This window comes from Camellia sinensis, chromosome 6 (genome assembly GCF_055761805.1).
Source record: "Camellia sinensis isolate YWXY chromosome 6, ASM5576180v1, whole genome shotgun sequence".
Taxonomy (NCBI): domain Eukaryota; kingdom Viridiplantae; phylum Streptophyta; class Magnoliopsida; order Ericales; family Theaceae; genus Camellia; species Camellia sinensis.
The window spans coordinates 125,068,026-125,093,514 of record NC_138966.1 but is presented as its reverse complement, the minus strand read 5'-3'; the positions used below and the strand labels follow the sequence as shown (position 1 = coordinate 125,093,514).

Genomic DNA, 25,489 nt, shown 5'->3' with positions numbered 1-25,489 from the left:
TTGTCCATGGTTGGTTTAGTGTATTTCTACTGGGCTGTGGCTTACCCTATATGGGAATATCATTTTCAGGTACAGGTAGCATGCCACCTCCAAGGACATAGCTTGGGAGGCTAGAGGCGGACATGTTTTGTCGTTTAACTTTTGATGTATTACATGTAACTTCAAGCCAAGGGCTTAATGTGTAAACGAGTTAGTACTCTTTTGTTGTAACCAAGTTTTAACTTGGAAAGCTGTAAGCCCGTAGGGCATTTTGTTTTGATGTTAACATGTAATACTTATGTAATGGAACTCTAATGAATAAAAGAATGTGGTTAGTTTAATGTCGTTATTTTGAGGGCGTTACAAGTCGGAGGTGACCGTGATGATCTCCGGGATGTTTGGGGTTTTTTAGTTTATATTGGCCCCAAATGGCCCGTTTTCGCCTTTTTCCTCACATTTTTTTGTCTAACTCTTTAACCATGCTTCCAATCAATGCGCTGCTTCCTCTCACACATTTTTTTAATGTAGGTCGAGGTGCCTATTATGATATTGAGGCTGTTTCGGTGTTGTTTCCAATGTTTGGCCCGAATGGGCTGTTTTCCCCCTTTTGCCTCACAGTTGGTTCTCTAATATTCTCATAACACGTTTATTTGCCTTGACTTTGAACATAAATATAATGTAATTTGGTTAACACACTTACCCATTACCATGAGTAGCTATGGTGGGGACTTTGATGGATTGAGCATTTCCAAAACTTTGATGGTTAACACACTTACCCATTACCATGACAGTAGAAACAACAAAACTGAAGATGAGAGGGAGAGAGAGGATAAAATAAGGACATCATAAGTTACAACAAATCAAACTCATCTAATAGCAAAATAACATGCATCACTTATAGAGTGAACATATTAGAGATGAGACATGTCAACCACTCTTTCTAGGAACTAAACAAGTTATGTACCTCATCCAGTATATAAAGTGGAGCTGGTTTAAACAGAAGCAGTGCCAGAATTAGAGAAAGTGCAAGTAAAGATCTTTGTCCACCGCTAAGTTCTGACAAGGACTGTTTCCAAACACTTCCAAATGCAACACAAACCTCAAGACCTTCTAAGAAGGTACTTCCCTCGGGAGTTTCTAGTTTCGCCATTGTGCCAGGTAATAGTGTAGAAAATATGGATTCAAAATCACTAAGAGCAGTACAAATTCTTAAAGAGTAAGTACAGGGTTTCGGTACTTTCAAAAGCTAGAAGAAATATATGAACACTGTTGACATAAACTACTAGTTTTAACTTACTTGTTAACCTTAACCAAAGTAACTTTCAGCATTTCTTTCTTCTTTTCATCAAGTTCTTCAATCACCATCTTGATTTTTGTCTTGTCATTCTATGCAAGACAAAATCAGGACAAGTAAAGAGATTTTGGTACAATGAAGTTATAACAGTTCAACAGTTACAAACCTCAATAACGTTCTTCTTTGATATTAAATCATTGTACTCGTCTTCTGATTTCTCAAACATTGCCATAGCTTTCTTGTTAACTCGTTTCTCAAGGCTAAAAGAAATGACAAAAATGTGTTAGGAACTCCTGCTTGATTCATGGATGACAATGCCAATGACAATTTGTACATATGAAGATGGCCAAAAAATGTTGATGATAGTGTAAAAGCAGCAGATAGGGTTTCTCAGATACACACCCTGATTGCTCAACTTGTAGCTTTTCAAAATCTTCCCTTGCTGTATGAGGATCACAAGATGCAAAATCATAATCTGTCCCACTTCTTCCAAATCGGTGTTTCTCAAGTGTTATCCAAGCATGCTTTTCTATTAGTTTTTCGACCTTCAAGGAGCAACTTTTCTGTTCCATCTCCATTCGTTTTACCTGCCACAACAATAAAAAAAAAAAAAAAAAAACAAAGTGGGTTACTAGCCAAAAAGTGGAGAGAATGCATGAGCCGCTTAGCACATTACCTCATTTTCCATCTTCTTCCTCTCAAGATTTGTCTCACTAATTTTGTGTTGAAGTTCCTGCTGCTCCCTGAGAATGCAACTAATCTGTGTATCACACTCCTTTATCTTTGAGCAGAAAAGATTGAGCTCAGATTGCGCCTGATCATGAGCATTTCTTATGGAAGCAATCTGCAAGAGAAAGTGGAGCAGTTCTTTTTTTCTGATGGGGAAGAAATTGAGGTGAAGCACTAACTGCAAAAAAATAAATGGTTGTTTGCCCTGGTTTTATGTCCATCTACTTCTGAAGTAAGACTATTAATCTGCTGCCTCAGAGAAACTGATTGACTCTCCAAGGATGCACATTCTTGTTTGACAGCTTCCATTTCCATAAGAAGCCTCTCCTTTTCATTAGCATGCCCCTACTCACAAGCATAACCAAGTCAAAAGGAACTCCAAAGTCATTATTAAGATTTTTATGAATGTAATCGATAATCACTATCGAAGACAATTTGTATGGAATTAAAAGCACCATTTCCATGAAAAACATGACACAAAGTGTTCGTGTTGCAATTATCATCGTAGTGGAAAAACATCAAATGTTCGTATCAATAAAGCAGACCTCAACTTCACAATGCTTGGGGGGCAAACAAGATAATGAGGACAAATAAGTGCCAAGAAAATAATTTCATTATATGTATGCATGTCACTTACTAACCATAGACAACAAATCATAAAAAGACAAGCAATTGACTTGTTTTTGTTCTACCCATATTTAACAAACTTCCACATTTAATTAAGTCATACAGGTGGAAAACTTACTTTTTGAAGTTCACATTATCCAAAAATATATATATATTGTCCAAGACAAGATTATAATGTCAAAGATATCAGAATATATTAGTTGAATTTTGTAAAAAGGCAATAAGGTTGAATATGGAGAGAGAAAAGAAGGAATACAAAGGTTTAACGTAGTTTGGCCAAAATTGGCCTACATCCACACACACAGCCCTAAGGGACTATATCTTTCATTCACTCAACTCACACTTTTGTTTACATGATACACCATATATATAGAGAGTGAGATACAATCAAATCCCTTCAGTTAAGGAATTAAAATGAATCAAAGATACAAAAAGTTATAATAAGCACAAATCAATGGGATCTTCATATTTTTTGATATCTTTGCAATATAATCTCATCTCCAACACTATGGACATTCTAAAAAAAACAAAATATGTTTAAACAGAATAAGGACAATATGAGAAATCTAAAGATAAACATAGTTGATGTCACTGGCCTTTTCAGGCATTATGCTGGCATACACTCAGAACTCTTGACTTCTCATCTGATAGAAACAATTTGGTAACTATTTTGCTATTAGTCATTACATGCAATGTCGCATCAAGTTTAAGGGGGCAAACATTGATACTCTTGCATTGTCAGGGTTATTATAAAGGCCAACAAAGGACCATCTTCCTCTGTGGAATGAAATCAAGTGTAACTTGCATTAAAGTATGCTGGAAAAAAAAATCACCATTGTTATCTGCATATAAATGAAAAGGCAGGAAATCCATTGTAAAAATGAGTAAGTTAAGTTGATTGCACAAGGTTTACTGGGAATTTTATGATAAATGTCAGCAATTTTAACACCTACCTTGAGGTCCTTAGAAGCTGACTGCACTTGAGCTTTTATTGCCTTAATCTTTTTCTCTAAATCTTTGAGCCTGACATCCCGATTATTAGTATTCTCACAGATTGATTTTTTAAGCAATGACACTGTAGTTATACATTCGTCGTACAAAAGTTGCTTTTCACTGGCAGCAGATTTTGCTTCTAAAAGTTCCTGCTCGATCCTCTTTACAAGCTCACAAAGCTACAATACACCCAATAAGTAAATAAATAAAATGGTACAGGAAACAGAGAATGAGGTATCATACTGACAAATGGACTAAGCTAAACAGCACTTAAATTCCCACTTCAAGATGTTATATTGGGGGCTAAAACCACAACCTTATGATGTTCATTTTGTTCAGCCCTACTCTAGAATAGTGAGAGATCATATGACTTGAGCTCCATCTGTGCCTTAAGGTCCTTAAAATTTTTCTGTAGAGGAAGGAGCTCAGAGATCTGAATGTCAAGGCAAGAAGAAAACAATAAAGGAAAATCAGCATTTAAGCATTGTGACTGGCTGCTTAGTGTTAAGATACAGAATGCCACCAGCACTATCCACTGATTAAAATCTATGATGAAACAATTATACTCTATATGGCTTTTGGAATAACCATAACCTCTTAGGAGCAAAATTAAAGAACAACCACAATTGTAGATATAAAATAAATAAACAAGAAGATCGTTGATATTATTAAGAGAAAGAAACATAACAAATAAAAAAGGAAAAGACTTAAAGCTCAAAAAAAGTGTTTTCTATTCTTCCTTTCTTAATTCTTATCCACTTCATTCTTATTCGAGTATTTCTGTTCAGTAAGAGTGGTAATATTTAAGGTTGACCTTAGCTTCAATTTCAGATAATCTCTTATGATGAATAGAAAGTTTGGATTCAGCCTCTGCCAAAGCATGAAGTTGCCTTAACAGACAACCACAATTGTAGATATAAAATAAATAAACAAGAAGATCGTTGATATTATTAAGAGAAAGAAACATAACAAATAAAAAAGGAAAAGACTTAAAGCTCAAAAAAAGTGTTTTCTATTCTTCCTTTCTTAATTCTTATCCACTTCATTCTTATTTGAGTATTTCTGTTCAGTAAGAGAGGTAATATTTAAGGTTGACCTTAGCTTCAATTTCACACATATATATATATATATATATATATATATCAGTTTTCATTTTTTGCATTATCTGGAGAGTATGATTTTAGTCCATCCCTTCAAACATTCACTCAATAGGGTTTTAAAATTAGGGATTTTCAAAAAAATTGGTTTTGACAATTAGGGAAAACAAAGGAAAATAGAGAAATTGAGCGACAGAGAGAGAGAGAGGACCCATACCTGATGTCGGGGTTGTTTGAAGATAGGCGAACTGGTTCTAGCAGAAAAATGGTGATGGTGGTGCTGTTAGGTGCAAAAAGAGAGAGAAACCATGTGAGTAGGAGGAGTAATGGAACACAACTACAAAGATTGAGAGAGAGAGAGAGAGAGAGAGAGATAAAAATACATACCTAACAATGGAGGCCCAAGTACTTCTCGAAGCGTTGCTGATGCTTGGTCGAAAAATCGACACAGGCGACTGCGATGACGGAGGAGGAGCGACTTTGTTGAACACAATCGAGCAGGAGAATCGACGATGAGGTGCGTATGAGGAGTGGTGCGCAGGAGTGACGGTATAAAGAGTTTGAAAAATTCACTCGGCTGATAGGGCAATTTTTTCTCTACAAAACTGTTTGGTCGGTATTGAATCAACATTTACTTAAATAACATTCAAACGGGGTCGTTTTAAGATCTGCGACCAAATTTTGGTCGCTAAAAATTTTACAGATGTTTTCAATATTATCAACTCATTTTTTTTTTCCAGATGTTTCCAATTTTGATTTTTTTTTTTTGTTTTTGTTGTGTGGGCATATACAAAATGTATTTATGTAGTAGTTTAAACTAATAGTGTAGTACGAAATCTTATAGATTGAATGTAATTAAGTTATTATTTTGAAGTTGTTGACAAACTATTTAGTGTAATTTGTGATTTCTCATATTTTGAGCATTGCATAGGCAACACCATATGGTACTCGAAGACTATGTAATAATTTACGTTCAAAACACATCATTTATAACCAATAAGATTTGTTTAATAATTCTTGTCAAATAAAAATTAAATAGATTTTATAATATTTTGTGCTATAAATGATGTGTTTTTATTTTCTAAAATTAGCAATTTTGAAACCTGATAAATTTTTGTGCGAAAAAACCAAACTTATATTACCATCCCGCACCGATGTATTACACACTATTATAGAATTTTGATTTGTTCCTATTGATAATGATTTTTAATTTGTTATGCTTAAATTTAGCTCATAAAATTATTCTTATCTTAATATTGATCATGATTTTTTTAAAAATAACAAATTATAATTAATAACTGCCCTTTCTAACTTAATTTTCTAGCTCTGCCACTGGCCACCGCAACATGAAGCCCATCTCCAATGGAAGTAAACAAAGCCGAAAAGCAAGCAGTAGAGGCTCCACCAGCTCTAATCCCCAGCCTAGGAATAAGATCAAGCGTGGTTGGCTTGTTTTCATAGAACGACAGTGGACCCACCATCAAATTAGTCAAACTGATGACAGCTCAATCGATGTGGAGCCCTAGCCTTAGCCCTAGCCTATAGCTATTGATGAGTTGCTCTGTGGTATCACCACCACAAGGCTTACAGTCATATGTGCTAATCGAGATCTAGGTATGAATATTTTCTTGGGTAAACTACCAATAGGTCCTAATAGTTGGACTTAATTCTCATAAAATCCTATTGAAAATAAGTCTTGGTAAAATTGTCGCTAAAAATAATTTTTTCATGACAATTTTTATTATATTTCGCTAAAAATTGACAATTAGTGACTTTTTTTGGTCATGATTTTTATAAATTTTCGCTAAAACTTACAATTTATCGACTTTTTTTATGACAAAATTTTCCCATAGGACTTATTAGACAATAAGTCCACCTATTAGGATCTACACGTAAGTAGCCCTATTTTCTTCAATGGGTATCATTTGTTGGAGATATAGAAGGATGGCTTCGACAACGCAGGGTGATGGATAAATGGCTTGAAGGAGTTCTCACTTCTGGCCACACCAACCCTTTCAACTCCGAGGTTGATTTCTCAATCAAGATCGATATGATTTTTATCAGTGGAGGAAGATCTTCATGCCTTAATCGATCCTCAAGTGATAGATAAATGCCTCTTTTCTTCTTACTAGCCTAGCTGTTAGGCCAAGACCGTCGGTGGTGTCGGCGATGGTGGCAAAGACATACAGAGCGGCTTGAGGGATTGAGATCGATGACCCACAAATGGGGAAGAGAGAGCTCCTTCAGATAAGCAAATTCAATTTTTATACACTATGTTTTAGTCGCTAAAAATAAATATTTTGCGACCAAACTTTTGGTTAGCAAAGATAAAAAGTTAATTTTTATTTTTCATTCAGCGACTAAATTATTTTAGTGGCCAAAGCTATCTATACAGCCTCTAAAATATTTTTTAGTCACTAAAATTAAAGTTTTGCCGGCTAAAACTTTGGTCGCCAAAGATAAAAAGTAAATTTTTCTTTTTCATTTAGCGACTAAATTATTTTAGTTGCCAAAACTATCTATACAGCGACAAAAATATTTTTTTAGTCGCTGAAATTAATTTTTTGGCGACCAAAATTTTGGTCGCCAAAGATAAAAAGTAAAATTTTCATTTTCATTCAGCGACTAAATTATTTTAGTTGCCAAAACTATCTATACAACGACTAAAATATTTTTTAGTTGCTGAAATTAAAATTTTATTTTTCATTCAGCGACTAAATTATTTTAGTTGCCAAAACTATCTATATTAGTCGCTGAAATTAAATTTTTGCCGACCAAAATTTTGGTCGCCAAAGATAAAAAGTAAATTTTTATTTTTCATTCAGCGACTAAATTAGTTTAGTTGCCAAAACTATATATACAGCGACCAAAATATTTTTTAGTCACTGAAATTAAATGTTTGCCGACCAAAATTTTGGTCGCCAAAGATAAACAGTGAATTTTTGTTTTTCATTCAGCGACTAAATTATTTTAGTTGCCAACAGTATCTATACAGCGACTAAAATATTTTTTAGTCGTTGAAATAAAATTTTTGTCGACCAAAATTTGGTCGCCAAAGATAAAAAGTAAATTTTTATTTTTCTTTCAGCGACTAAATTATTTTAGTTGCCAAAACTATATATACAGCGACCAAAATATTTTTTAGTCGTTGAAATTAAATTTTTGCCGACCAAACTTTTGGTTAGCAAAGATGAAAAATAAATTTTTATTTTTCATTCAGCGACTAAATTATTTTAGTTGCCAAAACTATCTATACCGCGACCAAAATATCTTTTAGTCGCTAAAATTAAATTTTTGCCGACCAAAATTTTGGTCGCCAAAGATAAAAATAAATTTTTATTTTTCATTTAGCGACTAAATTATTTTAGTTGCCAAAACTATCTATACCGTGACTAAAATAGTTTTTAGTCGCTAAAATTAAATTTTTGCTGACCAAAATTTTGGTCGCAAAAGATAGAAAATAAATTTTTATTTTTCATTCAGCGACTAAATTATTTTAGTTGCCAAAACTATCAATACCGCGACTAAAATATTTTTTAGTCGCTGATATTAAATTTTTGCCTACCAAAATTTTGGTCGCCAAAGATAAAAAATAAATTTTTATTTTTCATTCAGTGACTAAATTATTTTAGTTGCCAAAACTATCAATACTACGACTAAAATATTTTTTAGTCGCTGAAATAAAATTTTTGCTGACCAAAATTTTGGTCGCCAAAGATAAAAAGTAAATTTTTATTTTTCTTTCAGGGACTAAATTATTTTAGTTGCCAAAACTATATATATAGCGACCAAAATAGTTTTTAGTCGCTGAAATTAAACTTTTGACGACCAAACTTTTGGTCGCCAAAGATAAAAAACAAATTTTTATTTTTCATTCAGCGGCTAAATTATTTTAGTTGCCAAACTATCTATATAGCAACTAAAATAATTTTTAGTCGCTGAAATTAAAGTTTTGCCGACCAAAATTTTGGTCGCCAAAGATAAAAAGTAAATTTTTATTTTTCATTCAATGACTAAAATTGTTTTAGTTGCCAAAACTATCTATACAGCGACTAAAATATTTTTTAGTCGCTGAAATTACATTTTTGCCGACCAAAATTTTGGTTGCCAAAGATAAAAAGTAAATTTTTATTTTTCTTTCAGCGACTAAATTATTTTAGTTGCCAAAACTATCTATACAGCGACTAAAATATTTTTTTAGTTGCCAATTGTGGCAAATTTAGCGACTAAATTTTTTTTAGTCGCCAAAAATTAATATACCCGGACTAAAAAAATTTAGTTGCTAAATATTGTACTTTTACTGACTAACATAATTTTTGGTCGCCAATTCCACAACTTTTGGCAACCAAAATATTTTTAGTCGGCAAAAGTGGTCGCCAAAGCTGTATTTTCTTGTAGTGAAAATGAACTGATTGGATTACTAAAGTTTGGCCCAACTAGACAGTCTAGTTCTATGGACCAGAGAGACTCTGAACTCTCTAGCAAAGGTAAGTCATCCTAGTAATATTTTCTACTATGTGATTGGTTTAGAGTATGACATAGGCAATGCGACATGGTGTTCCGGGACTCTAAATAATTACCCATCTTTATACACCCTCTAAATAGTAAAATATGTTTAGGCTCTAAATTATGTAAAAAAAAAAAAAGTTTAAGACCTTCAAAAAGCTCACACAGTTGTACTCATAATGATATGGAATCATATGCATCAACTTCTAATTAATTATAAACCCAATGATGTCTCCTTTACAATATTATTATGGATAAATTTGTGGGTCTGAATTAAAATTATAGACTGTTTTAGTGTTTTAATTGGGTGAGATGAAATAAAAATCTCTGTTAAGTCTTTTCTAATATTTTATTTCAAACATACCTAAATTAATTAAAATGTGTTGAGTCAGTTGTCAACCATCGTATCAGTGTGGGCCAAATGCTATAATTAGGCACTAATATAGTTAAGTGATTATGCTTTTTTTGGTACTATACTAGTTGAGTGGTTATCACTGCAGCAAAATATCATCACAAATTAAAATGGAGAGCATCACATTAATCCATCACAGATTAAAAAATTAAAAAATAAAATTTAGATGGATTTTTCTGTAGGGATGGTAACCGGACAGGGCAGGCTTATAGTTTATGTTGCAAATTATATTGGGTGTGGTAAATTGGGGAGGTAGGGGCAGGAGTGGACAATGATGAAATAAATAAATAAAAATGATTTTTAGAAATGTAGTACTGTTAATCAAATGCCAATTACAATTAGGAATAATTTCCATTATCCATTGACCAACTTAAGGCTTCAATAACTGAGCAAGATTTTTTTTTTTTTTTCTTTCTTTTTTTAACAGACTGAGCAACATAGTAATATTATCAATCGAATGTTACTTTATTTGGGGGTGGGCATCAATCAGACTAGGCCTAATCTAAAACATAGTTCAAAAAAATTCATGACCAATCCAAACGACACATTATGCCTAAAAATCTATCTCAATCTTATATTACAAATCCAAGCCTGCTCAATAAACCTGGATATCATACACAAAATAAAGCTTTATATAATAAAAAAAATCAACAACATCTTAGTTAACTTGGCATAAAAAAATTTGTGGGTAAATTACAATGACATCTCTTGAGGTTTGCTTCTAATGTTAACATAAATTTCAGAACATGAAACTTCATGTTTCGGATCATCTACCGTGTATATCATCAAGAAATCAAGACAAAATGACATACCTGAATCCATCGATGAACGGTTAAACGGAAGCGTCTGATTGTCAATAAAACCTTGATATTGACTATGTTATTGCCTTCTAATCCTTTCCCCTTTGGTGCCTTATGTTTCTCCTTGAGAGAATTTAGAAAAACAAAACAATGTTCTTATTTTTTTCACCTTGGGAAGGAATAGGGACCATAACCTTTTAAAGGTTGTAATTGGTTTTCATAACTGAAAGGTAATGAAAACCAATAAATTAACCATTATTGGTTTTAAAACTGAAAGGTAATGAAAACCAATAAATTAACCATTATTGGTTTTAAAACTAAAAGGTAATGAAAACCAATAAATTAACCATTATTGGTTTTAAAACTGAAAGGTAATGAAAACCAACTTTAACCAATATGTTTTAATTTCTATTTCTGCCCCTCATAGAAATAGAAATTATACAACTAGTATCTACACATTAGGTCCATAACACATATACCCTTAAGCCTATTAACTAAATTGAATCACTTAAATTGTAGGCTTCTTATAAATGATAACACCACATTTAATTATGTGGTCCCATTGAGACATTATCTAACAATCTCCCACTGGACCACATATGTATCTTGAAAAATGTGCTTAACTTTAGTGAGCTCAGAAATTTGTTATCATAACTTGAGGGTATCCAAACAATCTTGTCCATTAACTATATTAATATAGGATCAAAGCGGTCTTCGTTACATCAATCGTAACTCAACCCACCAATGGTCACGTATACAAATATAGCTAAATGACATAGATCAATCATGGATGCGTAGTGTAACGCCCTCAAAATAATAACATTAAACCCATCAAATAAGGCATGCATTTGCATATAAACTAACCACATTCCTTTATTCCTTAGAGTTTCATTACATAAGTATTACATGTTAACATCATAACAAAATGCCCTACAGGCTTACAGCTTTCCAAGTTAACACTTGGTTACAACAAAAGAGTACTAACTCGTTTACACATTAAGCCCTAGGCTTGAAGTTACATGTAATACATCAAAAGTTAAGCGACAAAAGTATGTCCGCCACTAGCCTCCCAGCTATGTCCTTGGAGGTGGCATGCTTCCTGCACCTGAAAATGATATTCCCATATAGGGTGAGCCACAGCCCAGTAGAAATACACTAAACCAACCATGGACAATGACTAAAATATTAGCAATTGATAGATGGTCAACACTGATACATCCACATAAATCACATATTTATGTCATACAACTTATGAGTCTAAGTTATCTTTCATTTTTCCCTTTTTCAACAGATAAGCATGCTAGCTCTATCATCATTTCCACAGATATGTATAAAAACTATATCTCACATTCAGATAAGCATAAAAGCTATATCCACATTCTCAACAGATATGTATGACAACAATATCCCACATTCACAGATAAGCATATAAGCTGTATCCACACTTCTCTAGACAAGCATATGAGCTGTGTCTACGGAGTTCATCCCCTATCTTCTCCCAACACTATCCGGTTTAGAGGTACATCCCCTATCTTCCCCTAAACCGCGGAGTACATCCCTTATCTCCTCCTCTACACATAACGTATATAAACACATTGGTTCTATATACAATCACCCAATACATACAATTAATGTATTCTATCAACTGTCAAGTTCCATGACACATTTCATTGATTAGTTTCAGTTTACCTAATCATCATGCATTGTCTACAACAATCACGACTATCCTCCACCAATAGCCCAAAGCAGTTATTTCTAAACAGAAAATAAATGCACAAATGGATATTCAATCAACATTTCATTTCCTCATTTCTTACCATTAATTATCCCAATTAATCAAACAATGTAATTAGGCTATTTTCCATAATTACCATTTCAACCCTTAGGTCCCATTTTCATCAATGATTTAACATTCATTCAATTTCTCTATGCCAAACATGCATTCAGGTTTATTATGAATAAAACCCCAACTTTTATAAAATTACACAAAAGCCCCAAACTTTCACAAAATTACCAAACCAAGCCCAACATCTCAAAATACCAAACTTTAAAGACAAAACCCATAGAGAGGAGTAGGATATCCCTACCTCGAAGTTTAAGCCACAAAGGAGATGAAGACTCGAAGATCAACTTGCTCCAAATCCAAACTTTTTCAGATTAAATCGAAGCTCTCAACGCCCTCTATCTTTTTAACAAAGGCCCTAGGCTAGATTCACACCCTAAGGAGATCAAACCTTAGAGAGAGTGCAAGTTTAGAGAGAGAGAGGCTCAGATTAAGGGTTTTGGATCAAAAAGAGAGTGAAAAAGTGATGTTTTAGACGCTGCTGTCCGCTGATATAAAACACGCTCGCTCGAGCAAAGGATTGGTCGCTCGAGCGACCAGACACAAAAAACTCTCGCTCGAGCCAAGAAGTTCTCGATCGAGCGAAGAAAAAATCCAGACCGCTCGAGCGAAGAAAGCTCGCTCGAGCCAAGAAAGACAGCTCTCAGGTCCAGAACCAGACGCAACACCACTCTCGCTCGAGCGACAAACTCCTCGCTCGAGTGAAGGACCAAAAATTTGGGCAGCAACACTAGGCTCCCAAACACAACCAACCTGTAACAAACCTGCCCAACACATCCCATAACTCAATATACAAAGTACAAAGGATGCAAACACGATAATAAACAACAACCAACATCCACGGACACATGTCCGGATCACTGTACAACAAGGGTAAACCCGAGATCGCTATACGTAGCATGGAAATTACATGTGATGTGATCCATACATGCCTATGTCCAACTGGTCCTACTTAACTTTATTGAGATCAATACTTCACAATACGTAACAGAGCGTAATAAACTGAATACTTCATTTCTGCAGAAATTAATCTAATTACATAGATAAAACTCAAGGCTGACATAAAGCAGTAATATAAATACAAACTCCCACTAAACCAGAATGTTCTCAAATAGAACAACACCCATATGAGCAGTGTGCTCATGAAAGACATTGGGTGGTAGTTTCTTCGTAAGTGGATCCGCTATCATGGAGTTTGTCCCAATGTGCTCTATGGAAATCTGTCCACTCTGCACTCTTTCTTTTACAACTAGGAACTTGATATCAATATGCTTTGATTTTGTCGAGCTCCTGTTGTTATTGGAATATAAAACTGCAGACTTATTGTCACAATATATCTTAAGTGGTCTTTCAATGCCTTCCAAAATACGCAACCCAATGACAAAATTCCGCAGCCATATCCCTTGGTTTGATGCCTCATAACATGCTACAAACTCTGCAGCCATGGTGGATGAAGCTATGAGCGTCTGCTTTGCAGACCTCCAAGAAATTGCTCCGCCAGCTAACAGATAAATATAGCCTGATGTGGATTTCCTACTGTCTTGGCATCCAGCAAAATCGGAGTCGGAATATCCAATGACCTCTAACTTATCCGATCTCCTATATGTGAGCATATATTCCTTTGTTCTCTGTAAATATCGCATAACACGCTTGACTACTTTCCAATGATCCATGCCAGGATTACTTAAATATCTGCCTAACATGCCAACTATAAACGCAATATCCGGACGCGTACATACTTGAGCATACATTAGACTCCCTACAACTGAGGCATAAGGAATCTTCTGCATTTCTTGAATTTCAAGACTGTTCTTCGGGCATTGGCTGAGACTAAACTTGTCTCCCTTAGCAACCGGGGTTTCACCTGATTTACAATTTTGCATGCCAAATCTAATGAGTATTTTTTCGATATAGCTCCTTTGTGATAATCCCAGAATACCCCGAGAACGATCTCGGAGTATTTCGATTCCTAATACAAAGGAAGCATCACCAAGATCTTTCATTTGAAAACCAATAAATTAACCATTATTGGTTTTAAAACTGAAAGGTAATGAAAACCAACTTTAACCAATATGTTTTAATTTCTATTTCTGCCCCTCATAGAAATAGAAATTATACAACTAGTATCTACACATTAGGTCCATAACACATATACCCTTAAGCCTATTAACTAAATTGAATCACTTAAATTGTAGGCTTCTTATAAATGATAACACCACATTTAATTATGTGATCCCATTGAGACATTATCTAACATCTAATACAGATTCTTCCCTTATATTTTGAAAATTACACTGACCCTTTGTCAGTGTTTGACTTTTAACCTAAGGCCTCGTTTGGGAAGCCTTCCTTTTAGCTAAAAAGTGAAAAAGTTATTAAATTAGCCAAAAAGCCAACAACCCATACCAAAAAGTCAAAGATTCTCTTTTTTTCTCTACTTTTTGCACATCTTTTCGTAAAAAATCAAAAAGTCATCCCAAACATACTAGTTTTTTTTAGCTCATATTTTAGTCAAATAGCCAAAAAGTTACTAAATTAACCTGTTCCCAAACGAGGCCTAAGTAACAAAAAAGATGTAATAACCATAATATCCTCAATTAAAAATATGAATTTAGTATATTACTATCCTTATCTCACTCCCCAACCACCCACAATCTACCCAACTTGTACACTCCAACACAATGACTTCAGCACCACCTTACACAAAACAAAACATTCTCTCCCGCCACCTTTCCCTTTCCATGATTCACCTCTAACCACCATCAGCAAAGTGGGTTTCAAAATCGACATTGAACCCAAGCTTGACACAAATCAATCGCACATTATGGCCTTGTTTGGCAAAGGGTGATTTTTTGCTTTTTGAACTAAAATTCACAAAAAGACAAAATAGGTAAAATAGCCAATAAGACAAAATGTCACATCAAATCCATAATTATTTTACTTTTTTCTCACAAATATCATATCCAATTATAAAATAATCTAACTATATTTCCAAACACAAATATTTTAGCCTATTAAAATAGTCTACTAAACACTGCAGGAAATTCAGCTTTTAGCGGCGTTCGCCGCTATAGGTGTCAAAAACGCCGTCGCTAAATGTGATACATAACATCGTTAAATGGTTATAGGCAGCGTTTAAAAAATGCCGCTAAATGGTTATAGGCAATGTTTTAAAAACGCCGCTAAATGTGATACATAACATCATGACAATTTTTAGCAACGTTTCAAAAATGTCGTCATAGCTTTTTTGGATTTTAAAAATATTACCGTTGACTTTATAGTGGCATTTTCAAAATGCCATTATATCTTTATTTTTTTTAATTTATTTTTTAAAAATTGTGCTAATCTACGTGGTTGAACCAAAAAAATACCTTTAATAAAATTGAAAAATAGCACTAATATGAATCAATAATTCCCATTCCCATTCAAATGAACATTTATCAAAAGATAAACCAATTATATGAAAAGCTGTCAAGTAGCAAATACAACATTATTTCACTTTCCCATTCAATTTAGTATACAATTACCATTAACTACAAAATAACATATCCACAAATCATGTTTTAACATTCGCCAAAAAATAACACGAAAAACATCATGACAAACCCCATGAGTTTTGATTTAATTTAATGTCTTGTCCTTGTTACTAAATTCACTGAACCCAGTTGATATAGCATAGAATCTATAATCTTCATTGGTCTGGATGCCTACATCAAAACATGGAAGCCAAATTAGGTAAAGTGCATAAACCAATAACAGTAGAAGTGTTACTGCCATAAAACATAAGATCTACATTACAACTCACCATCTGTTGATGAAGGTTTTGTACCTGGAAGAACAATTTAAATAAATCAGTCATTTGTAAGGCTTTGAAACTGCAAAAAAAAGTCAGAAAAAAATATATATTTTAACATGCTTCTATTAGATAGTAATAAGTTTATAATAATTGTGACTTCACAAATCAGAATCTGTAATCTTCACTGGTCTTAGATACCAAGTGACTAGTAAACAAAACAAACTTAAGCTTTGCTCATTAGCTGTTGGTAGCAACAATGAGAAACCTCTTTGTAATAGTCTAAAATCTAAAAAGATCTTAAAACCAAAAAGAAACTAGTATTCCTCAATTATCAAACACATCTGCTAGTAGAAAAATATGTGGGAACATGGACACGTGTTTTCCAATTCATGGTCCAAACCATATGATTTGACAGAGCTTGTAAACAATCAATTTGAATCCTAATGTTTGAATCCAAAAAATTCATTATTCAGAGACCATCAAGATGTGTTGATGAACCAAATATATCAATACATCTTTTGTACCAAGTTACCTTTATTTAGGCTTTAGAACACACAATTAGAGGGCTATAATTTTCAATCTCACAGCCCTCTATAAACAACTACTCCATAAAACAATCATTAACTGTTAATTTATAAGAAAGCTATGAATTTCCAACAGATTGGCACCAAATGTACTTGGATGACAACTACTGAACCATGATGAATTCTCTATATATAAGCATTTACTAAATCTAAGAATGAATGTAAAACTTGGGTCTGGCCAATTCACAATCAATTTATATTCACCTCATCTATTTAACTTATGTTGCTATAGAATAGTTCTTAATTGAAGTTCTAATTTGAATGATCATAGAGATAACTTTCTAGCATCATGTATAAAGCTATTTTATATATTTGAAACTTGAACCAAATTTCTATACAGCAAAAGGATTATAAGTTTCAATTCAAAACAAAGTCATATATTGGTAAAAGATTCCTTTGTTGTGTTATGCAGTTGCAGGAAACCCATAATTATATATAGTTATGCTTGGTTTTCTTTTCATTAGTACGATATATACTTCTATGCTTCTATACTATATAATAATGTCGGCCCTTAATTTAGTATGAACGAAATTAGAAAGTTGTGTATTGGGGTTTTTTTCATTCCAAAACTTGTAGGTTTCAAATTAACTTTCAGGCCAATAAAGTAACAAGGAAATACTCCACTAGAAATTTAGGATTTGTTTGTTTTTCTCTCTTTTAGTTGCCTTTGTTTCTATGTTTTTCACCCTTCAATGGCAACGAGTTTGGTTCATGGAAGAAAAATACTAATGTTCACTCACTGTAAATATATGATTTGTGTGCTTTGATATGTTTTTTTAGTGAATCTATAATATATATTAATTTGTAAGCTCGGAAGCATTCTATCATTCATTATTCATAATCTTTTTATCTATTACTCATTGGAACAATTAATTTCCTTATTTATTTGTATGTAGATAGTAAGTTCCTTTTACAGTCACATCTTTCACTCTTATTTCCTGCTTAAAGCCCCTAATCTTGTAACTGGAATAAGTACAAAAGATTCACAAACTTAACTCCTAAAAATTAGCTAGAACCATTTGTAATCCCTAGTTCCACGAAGCAGATTTTGAACTCTACTAGTACTACTCTATTCCAAATACATGTCTAAACCAAATAAATAACTACTGATCACTCAATAGATTGACAAATATTTGCATCAAACCACAATAGTTGACACTTGCAATAACATAAATGGTGTTCGTTGAACAAGTCCAATTCTTAAGGACACTTGCAAGATAAATCAAGAATGATTTAATTTCAATTATCAGGATGATCTGAACTTGGTAATTTTGGTCTGGCATATTAAAGAGGACACAATTAAACTTTCATCTTAATGCATGTGCATAACTCATCTATCAAATGCACAGAAAATGCCGACACTATTGGTATACAAACAAATTGTCAACTTTAAATGGAATCTCACAAAAATGAAAAGCTGCTGCACAGTATAAGACTGGAAGGTTTAGAGTTCAGATTGTATTCTACCTGGAACCAATTGGGGTTCTCTGGGCTTTGCTAAGCAGTAAGAACTTCAACAAAACCTTCATTCTTGTAGCCACCCATGTTACTTACGTATGCCTGTGAAAGGTGACGATTTAGAGATGCAGAATTGAATTGTGTAAGAACATTGATCTTTGATATGTTGCTGTTCAGGAAATTGCTGACCGGAATGTCAATCAGGTGATAATTTGCCCCTAAAGGAACAGCTAGTTTTGCTCTCTTCTTTGTAAGAGGGTAAAGGGGAGTCCCAACTCCACCTCCAAGTATAATTCCCAGAACACTCTGTGAAGAATACAAAACCACTTAATCATTCCCTTCCTTAAATCAACTCATTATAAAGACTAAAGTTTCTAAATACCCATAAGCATAAAATTCCACCATACAAGTTTAAAAAAGAAAGAGCAGAGCAACAAAACCCATGTTTTCCAACCATTTTTCACTAGGACATGAGGAACCCAAAGTCATGGATCAAATGCTACACATATTTTAGCTGATTTTACATAAACATCCAACAATGTAGTCATGCGCATCACAATGATCGACCATGAAATTTGAAGATTTTAAGGTCCATAGTGAGATTACCTTATTTTATTTTGAGCAAATGTGCCAAACTAGTGCAAAATTCCCCGAAATAAATGCATTCAGTAACCAATGAAAAGCAAAACACATTTAATGGTCCTTAAGAGCAACTCCAACCATACTCTTCATTTCTTACTAGTTAAAATACAAAAAAAAAATAATCTTTATTTTGTCTAATCCCTTTTTTTATCTGCATACTTTATTTTTCCTATTTACACCCACAAACTATTTAAAGAAACCTCCCAAAGCTTTTAAAATGTAGCTAGCCTTAAAAGGATTATGTTAAAATAGCTATTTTAATAACTAGTCTTAAAGAATTTTGTTAAAATAGTTATTGTAATAACTAACCGTTTGGATGACTAAAATATGATAATATTAGTATAATATTCTACAAGCAGAGTTTCATCCCATCCTCATATGCCTTTTCTTACGCTTTCTTAGCAAGTAAACAGAGCACAGAAAATAGCAAAAGCATCAAGCAAAGCACCAAGTTCTAAATTCTAATCTAACCATAATGACATTTTACAGTGTGATCTGCAAGAATATACTGTTCCATTCACTAAAAAAAAGTTAGTAATAAAAATGATTAATCTAAAAGAGAATGTAGTTCGTTCCAAAAGAGAAATAGTATCCTGGATCTATAACTAGTGACTACACAGTCAAATCAGTTCCAATTTCATCATTAGTTTTAGATCAAATTGTCGTTTCAATTTCGCTCCAAACTCTTACACAGTTCTGTGCGCTTTCATAATTTAACTATACATCCGTGTATGTATATATATGATACATGTATCAAATATCACACAGTGCAACATTTTTTAAACGAATACAGAAAAGAAAAAGGAACTGACTCTGCTTGCATCATGATTAAGATCGAGCAGCAAGGTGATAGTACAAGCAGCCAGCACAGTGAACTGCAAACAGAGTTACCTATGCAGACAGCAGCAGACTATTAAGATCAATAATCTTCAAGAAGTCCCTCTCTTTTGTGGAACCAAATATTTCTTACAGAAACTTACACATAGAAGTTTTGCACCTCAATTGAGACAAATGATTAGAAACTTCAAAATGATAAGCACAAAATATTACCACCTAGCTACAGTACATCATGGTTTTGAAAGGATACAGTTACACCACAATCACCATCCTTAATTAGGATTTTTCTCAGGATGGAGGCATGGTTCACAACCGAAGGAGACTTGTGGCTCCATTTGCATGTTAAAGACATCAGAAGAACACTAAGTTTTTATGCCCATATAGCTTTCAAGTCTGAAACAAACAACCCTTTGTCCTCCAAACTAGTGCAATGTCCAAATGCAACATCAAATAATAACACGGGAAAGGTGGTTTGGCGTCTAAAGACACATCATTCAATTAAGAACAAGATATCATCTTATTACATTGAGTTCAAACATCTTATAACCTTACAGATCATACTTTAAAAAACTCCACTTCTAACATGCCTAACTCATATGTTTGGCCTAGTTGAACAAACAAAATTTTAGTTCAAAATGATCACTAATAATGAAAAACAACAATTTGAAGTCACTATTTACTTCTCTTTTCCTCCATTTCCTTAGAAATTAAAAAATAAATCCATGCACCGAGATAACAATCAATTGTTGTGACTATGCTACTCAATGCATTCACCAAAGTCTATATAATAGGTGAAAGGCAAAGCAAATTCAGAACAATCAAACCCGGTATTCCCTACCATGCTGGTGTGCCAAATTTGATATTCCCTTCCGTAATCATAACTGCAAAATAGAACAAGTAAATTGCAATGAACAAATTCCATAAAAGCAAACCAAACTATGATGATATTCGCTAATCTTACGTAGAAAAGCTTCTCTTTGATATCCCTAACAGTCTCAAAGTCAGCAATCTTACTCACCATACCTTCACAAAAGACTTTTGTACTCCAATCAAAACAAAAGCAATTACTGTGAAAAAAATGAATGGCAAAAAAAATACAATATATTTATATAAACATAACAAAAATCTAGATAAAAACACTGTAAAGAGAACACAAATAAAAGCAAAGTGGTAGTCAAAATCTACAGGATCAATAAAGGGGCCAATCTCGATAGTTCAACCCATTCCCTCTTATCACAAGTTCAATATCCAGATATGACAATGTGTAATCAATGAGAGTTTTCAAACTTGGAAAAAAAAAATAAAAACTTATTTCTTTAGATCTAGATCAAGCTTAACAAAGGAGGTACAGCAGATTTCATTAACTAAACTTTTGCTAAATCACGTGCAGGAAGAAGTGTGAGCCCACATTTCATTTATCTTAACAATGAAATCTAGAGCACAAGGCAAGCATGCACATAAGAACACAGTTTATTAATTGATGACATATGTTCTTCCGAGTCAATAATTAATTCTTTGGAATAAAACATAGTTGATATCATAAATGCCAAAAAATAACATTCATGGATAGATTGTCAATAATTTACTACACTTTTTCAATGAATATAACATGAATTGACAACACACACCAAAAAAAAAAAAAAGAAAAAAGCAGAACATAGCAGCAGACCTCATCGAGGATGTCATTCATATATGAAAAAGCTTGAGTAATCAAATTCCCTCAAAAATCAACAATCAAAAGCCTAAGCAGGAAGAGACTATACCCAAAAAAAATTCCTAGCGAGTCTTCAGATCTCGAACAAATAAAAACTCTCAGATCTAAAACATGTATTTTCGAATGAAAATCTCATATCTAAAAGGATATTGTTTCGAATGAAAATTTTTAACAAGGAAAGACTATTATATATTTTCCAATGAGAAATTTCAAATCTCAAACAAATATTTTTGAATGAGAAATTTCAAATCATAAACATATATTTTTGAATGAGGAATCTCAGATCTGAAACAAATGTTTTTGAATAAGAAATTTCAAATCTCAAATCTCAAGCATATTTTTGAATGAGAAATCTCAGATCTGAAACATACGTTTTTTAATAAAAAAATCTCAAATCTGAAACACATTTTTGATTGAGAAATCTCAGATCTGAAACATATATTTTTTAATGAGAAATCTCAGATCTGAAATCTTAAACATATGTAAACTGTAGGAGAAGAATCGACGGAAGGAAGAGCTTGAGAGAGAGAGGGAGAGAATACGAAATTATAGATGGTGGTGCTCACCTTAGTCAACAATGCAGATGGTAGCAGCGGTGGAACTTCGAAATAGAGAGAGAGAGAGAGAGAGAGAGAGAGAGAACTTCGATATCGAAATCACTCTGAGATTAGATCTAAGATGAAACAGAGCTGAAGAAGGTTGAATCGTAATCTCTGAGAATAGAGGGTTTAGAGAGAGAGCGAGCGAGCGATCGAGTGAGTGAGAGATTTGAGGGATTGGTTTATCTGAGACTGAAGGTTTCCCAGATTCAAAATCAGGGCTTGAAGAGGAGAGAGAGAGAGGAATAACATTGCAACACATTTGAAGACGTTTCGAAAACGACTTCTATTCCTTAAACGGTACCGTTTTAATTAAAATAAAATGCGACGTTTATAAAACGTCGTTAAATGTTAGAAACAGTGGTGTTTAAAAAAACGCCGTTAAATAAACGCCGTTAAAACATATATTTCTTGTAGTGAAAATAACAACTTCCCAAACACCTACTATAAATGTGTGTATGTGTGAGGAAGAGAGAGAGAGAGAGAGGGGTTCACAAAATAACACCAAAACAGTAGCAATTTGAGCAAAAATAAGACCAAAACAGCAACATTTTTGATTTTTTTTTTTGAGCTAATCTGAGATGTGTGGTTTTAAAGAAAAATCAAACCCATTCTCCTTCTCTGTTTCCGATATGGCTAGATCACGGCTTCCCATTCGGTTGACGAATTCATCTCCAACGTCCTCTCTTCCTCTTCTTTCTCTTCCTCCTCTTCTGTAACGCCCCGAAATTTCATACAATTGACATATAATAATAATCATGGCTCTTAAGAAATACCGAAAATATCCCCAACATATTCTATTACATAAATCTCCAATGTTTATACAAGAATAATCTCATATGCGATTATATATTCAATGAATCCTAGTACATGAATCTATCGCACGTGGAATCATTCAATCAAAATAAGTAAATGCCCTTAAGGGCTTACAAGTTCCAAGGCTCAATCCCGATTACAAAAAAATGGTCTCTCGGACCCATACATGAATAGCCCTTGGCTTACAAAAATTTCAATCACAACAAAAAGAGCTTTGTGCTCTCATTACATAGTTTCACGCCCTAGTTTGGCGAGTTCACCACGTCTTTTCCTGCACCAAAATCACATAGGGGTGAGCATAAAGCCCAGTGGAGAAATCCTTAACAAAGTATATACACCTTATACAAGCCTCATAAAAAGGAATGCATATGCCATGCTATGCTTTTGACATGAAAATCACATTATTATCTTTTAAAAATCCTTTATGCTCAATGATATCTTGAAATCTCAAAAAAAAAAAAAAATGCACAAGTTATCAATTTAATTCATGGGGGCAGTAAATACGACTCAGGTAATCCCTAGGTTGGTGTCTGCAAGTAGGCATAACTAGCACTACTAATACCCCACTTTACCGGTTGCTAATCGGAAAGGAAGTGGTATCTCCTCCGCGCGTGTTTTCGGTCTTTCACCCCGGACACTCAGGCCAACTTAACCAATTTCATCTACACCTTCTATCCGGACTTACCAACGTATTTACCCGGAAACATTTCAACAAAATTCACTTATAAAACTTTCTTTCCTCAATGCAAGTTTCCAAACTCAAATCAAAACATGTGTTAACCAGTTAAATAGGTAAGCAACGCAACAAATACCAGTGCAATAATATTTACTTCTCCATGTTCAATTATTTCAACAAAAATCCCATAAAAATCAAAATTTCATTTCTCCTTTCCTTGCCATTTCACAAAATAGCAACATATTCACTTAATTCTGTCAATAGATAGCAACATGTCTTTATTTCATACCTCCTTCGACAATTTAGCCCTCACAAGACTATATCAACATTTGAACAACAATTTACAACATCAACAATCCTCATGCCCCATGAAAATCATCATTTAATACATAATAATAATAAAAAAAGAGTTCTCATCCTTTACTCATTTTGGCCCACAAAATAACATATTAGCTATGTCAACCACATGCATCTCTACATCTTTTGAAAACCCCAATTTCTAGGATTTTCCCAACCACACTACACACACACCAATCTTTTGAAAGAATTTCCTCAAAAACATTTCTCCCTAGCCAATGTAATTTAAAACCCTCAAGAAAGTTATTTCATGGAAAAGAAGGAGCAAAACCCCTCCCAAACTACCCCCATTGTTAAGCCAACCATCAAAAATAAATCAACAATAAATCTTGCAAATATATATATATATATATGACTCTAAGAAAGTCCCTACCTCAAGTTTTGAAGAAGAAAAAGAGATGAAACCCTTGAAATCAATGGTGCCAAAACCCAATCTTCACCATACAAAATGTAGCTCTTGAGGAGCTCTTCAACTTTGATGAAGAAGCTATGGGCACATTTCTAATGGATGTAAAAAGATCAAGGATTTGATCTTGTTTTGATGTAGAAAATGTAAAGAGAAGGAAGAGAAAAGAGTTTTTAGATAGAGAGAGAGATGTAACAAAAGTGATATACAAAAAGCCCAAAGAGAAGAAAAAGCGAGAAATCCGGACTCGCCTACCACTGCACGTGCAGTGCGGCACCCATGCCCGCACATGCGGAGCGTGCCTTCCACACGTGCGGCCTTCATCCCAGCATATGCGGCCCTGCCCTCTCTGGCACCTACTGTCTGTATTTCAGTAAGCACCCAGCCATTTCCCCTGTTTTCCGCACGTGCGGCCCAAGTACCCGCATGTGCGGCCCTGGTTCCCCAGCCCAGAAATTTTCTGGTTCGATTCCAGACACTCCAGACTCAACCGTGCACCCTCCGAAACAAGTGACACACAAACTCGAACTAAGCAAGGACATGAATTTTGAGAAAAAACTTCCGAACACAACAAACCCAATGAAGACAATAAGTGAAATGACGTATAACGAAACCGGTCATCACATCTTCTGTTCCTCCTTCTCTATTTCTCTCTGTTTGTTTGGGTTTGGTTCTTAACCTTTGAGAGAGAAACGAGAAGTGGAAGAAAAAAAAAATCAAAATGATGTCGTTTCTGACATTCGAGCCATTCGAGGCAACGAGTTTCAAGCTACAAAACATTTTCCTTTATATTAATAATATAATATTAAAATATATTATTTATAATATATACAAACACTCAAAATATATATAAATTCACAAAATCATATAAAATTATAAAATAATATAAATAAATAGACTAATAAAGTGTATATTAACAAGTCAAATGTGTAACATTTAAATACCGATCAGTGTACAAGGTGTTGAGTTTGATCTCTCTCAGCATTTTTGATGCGTGGAAGTTTGGCTGGTTTGCTCTGCCCGGTTTTGGTTTGGCAGTTAAGCTGGTTTATTCATGGGTTTCACTGGCTTCGTTAAAAGAAGTCAGTTTTTCAAAGGAAATGGATTTAAGGGTGTACTGGGACTAGATCTTGGACTAGTCAAACCAGCCGGCCCGATTTTAAAAACATTGGTATGTATCATCTATTTGTATGAATGCATGACATAATGGTTTTTGGTTCCTAAGCACGAACTTGAATCTAGTGACTTAACCATTTGAATGCAACTTTCTTTCGTTCAAATTGAGTGTTTTTTTTATGCTATGTTTGGTTGGGGGATTTAGAAA

The 25,489-nt window shown here is 33.8% G+C and overlaps 1 pseudogene; it reads right to left on the bottom strand.

Annotated features, from left to right (window-relative positions):
• Positions 1-906: 906 nt before the first annotated feature.
• LOC114285343 (structural maintenance of chromosomes protein 2-1-like) overlaps positions 907-25,489 on the bottom strand; it is an 88,047-nt pseudogene continuing 63,464 nt past the window's right edge.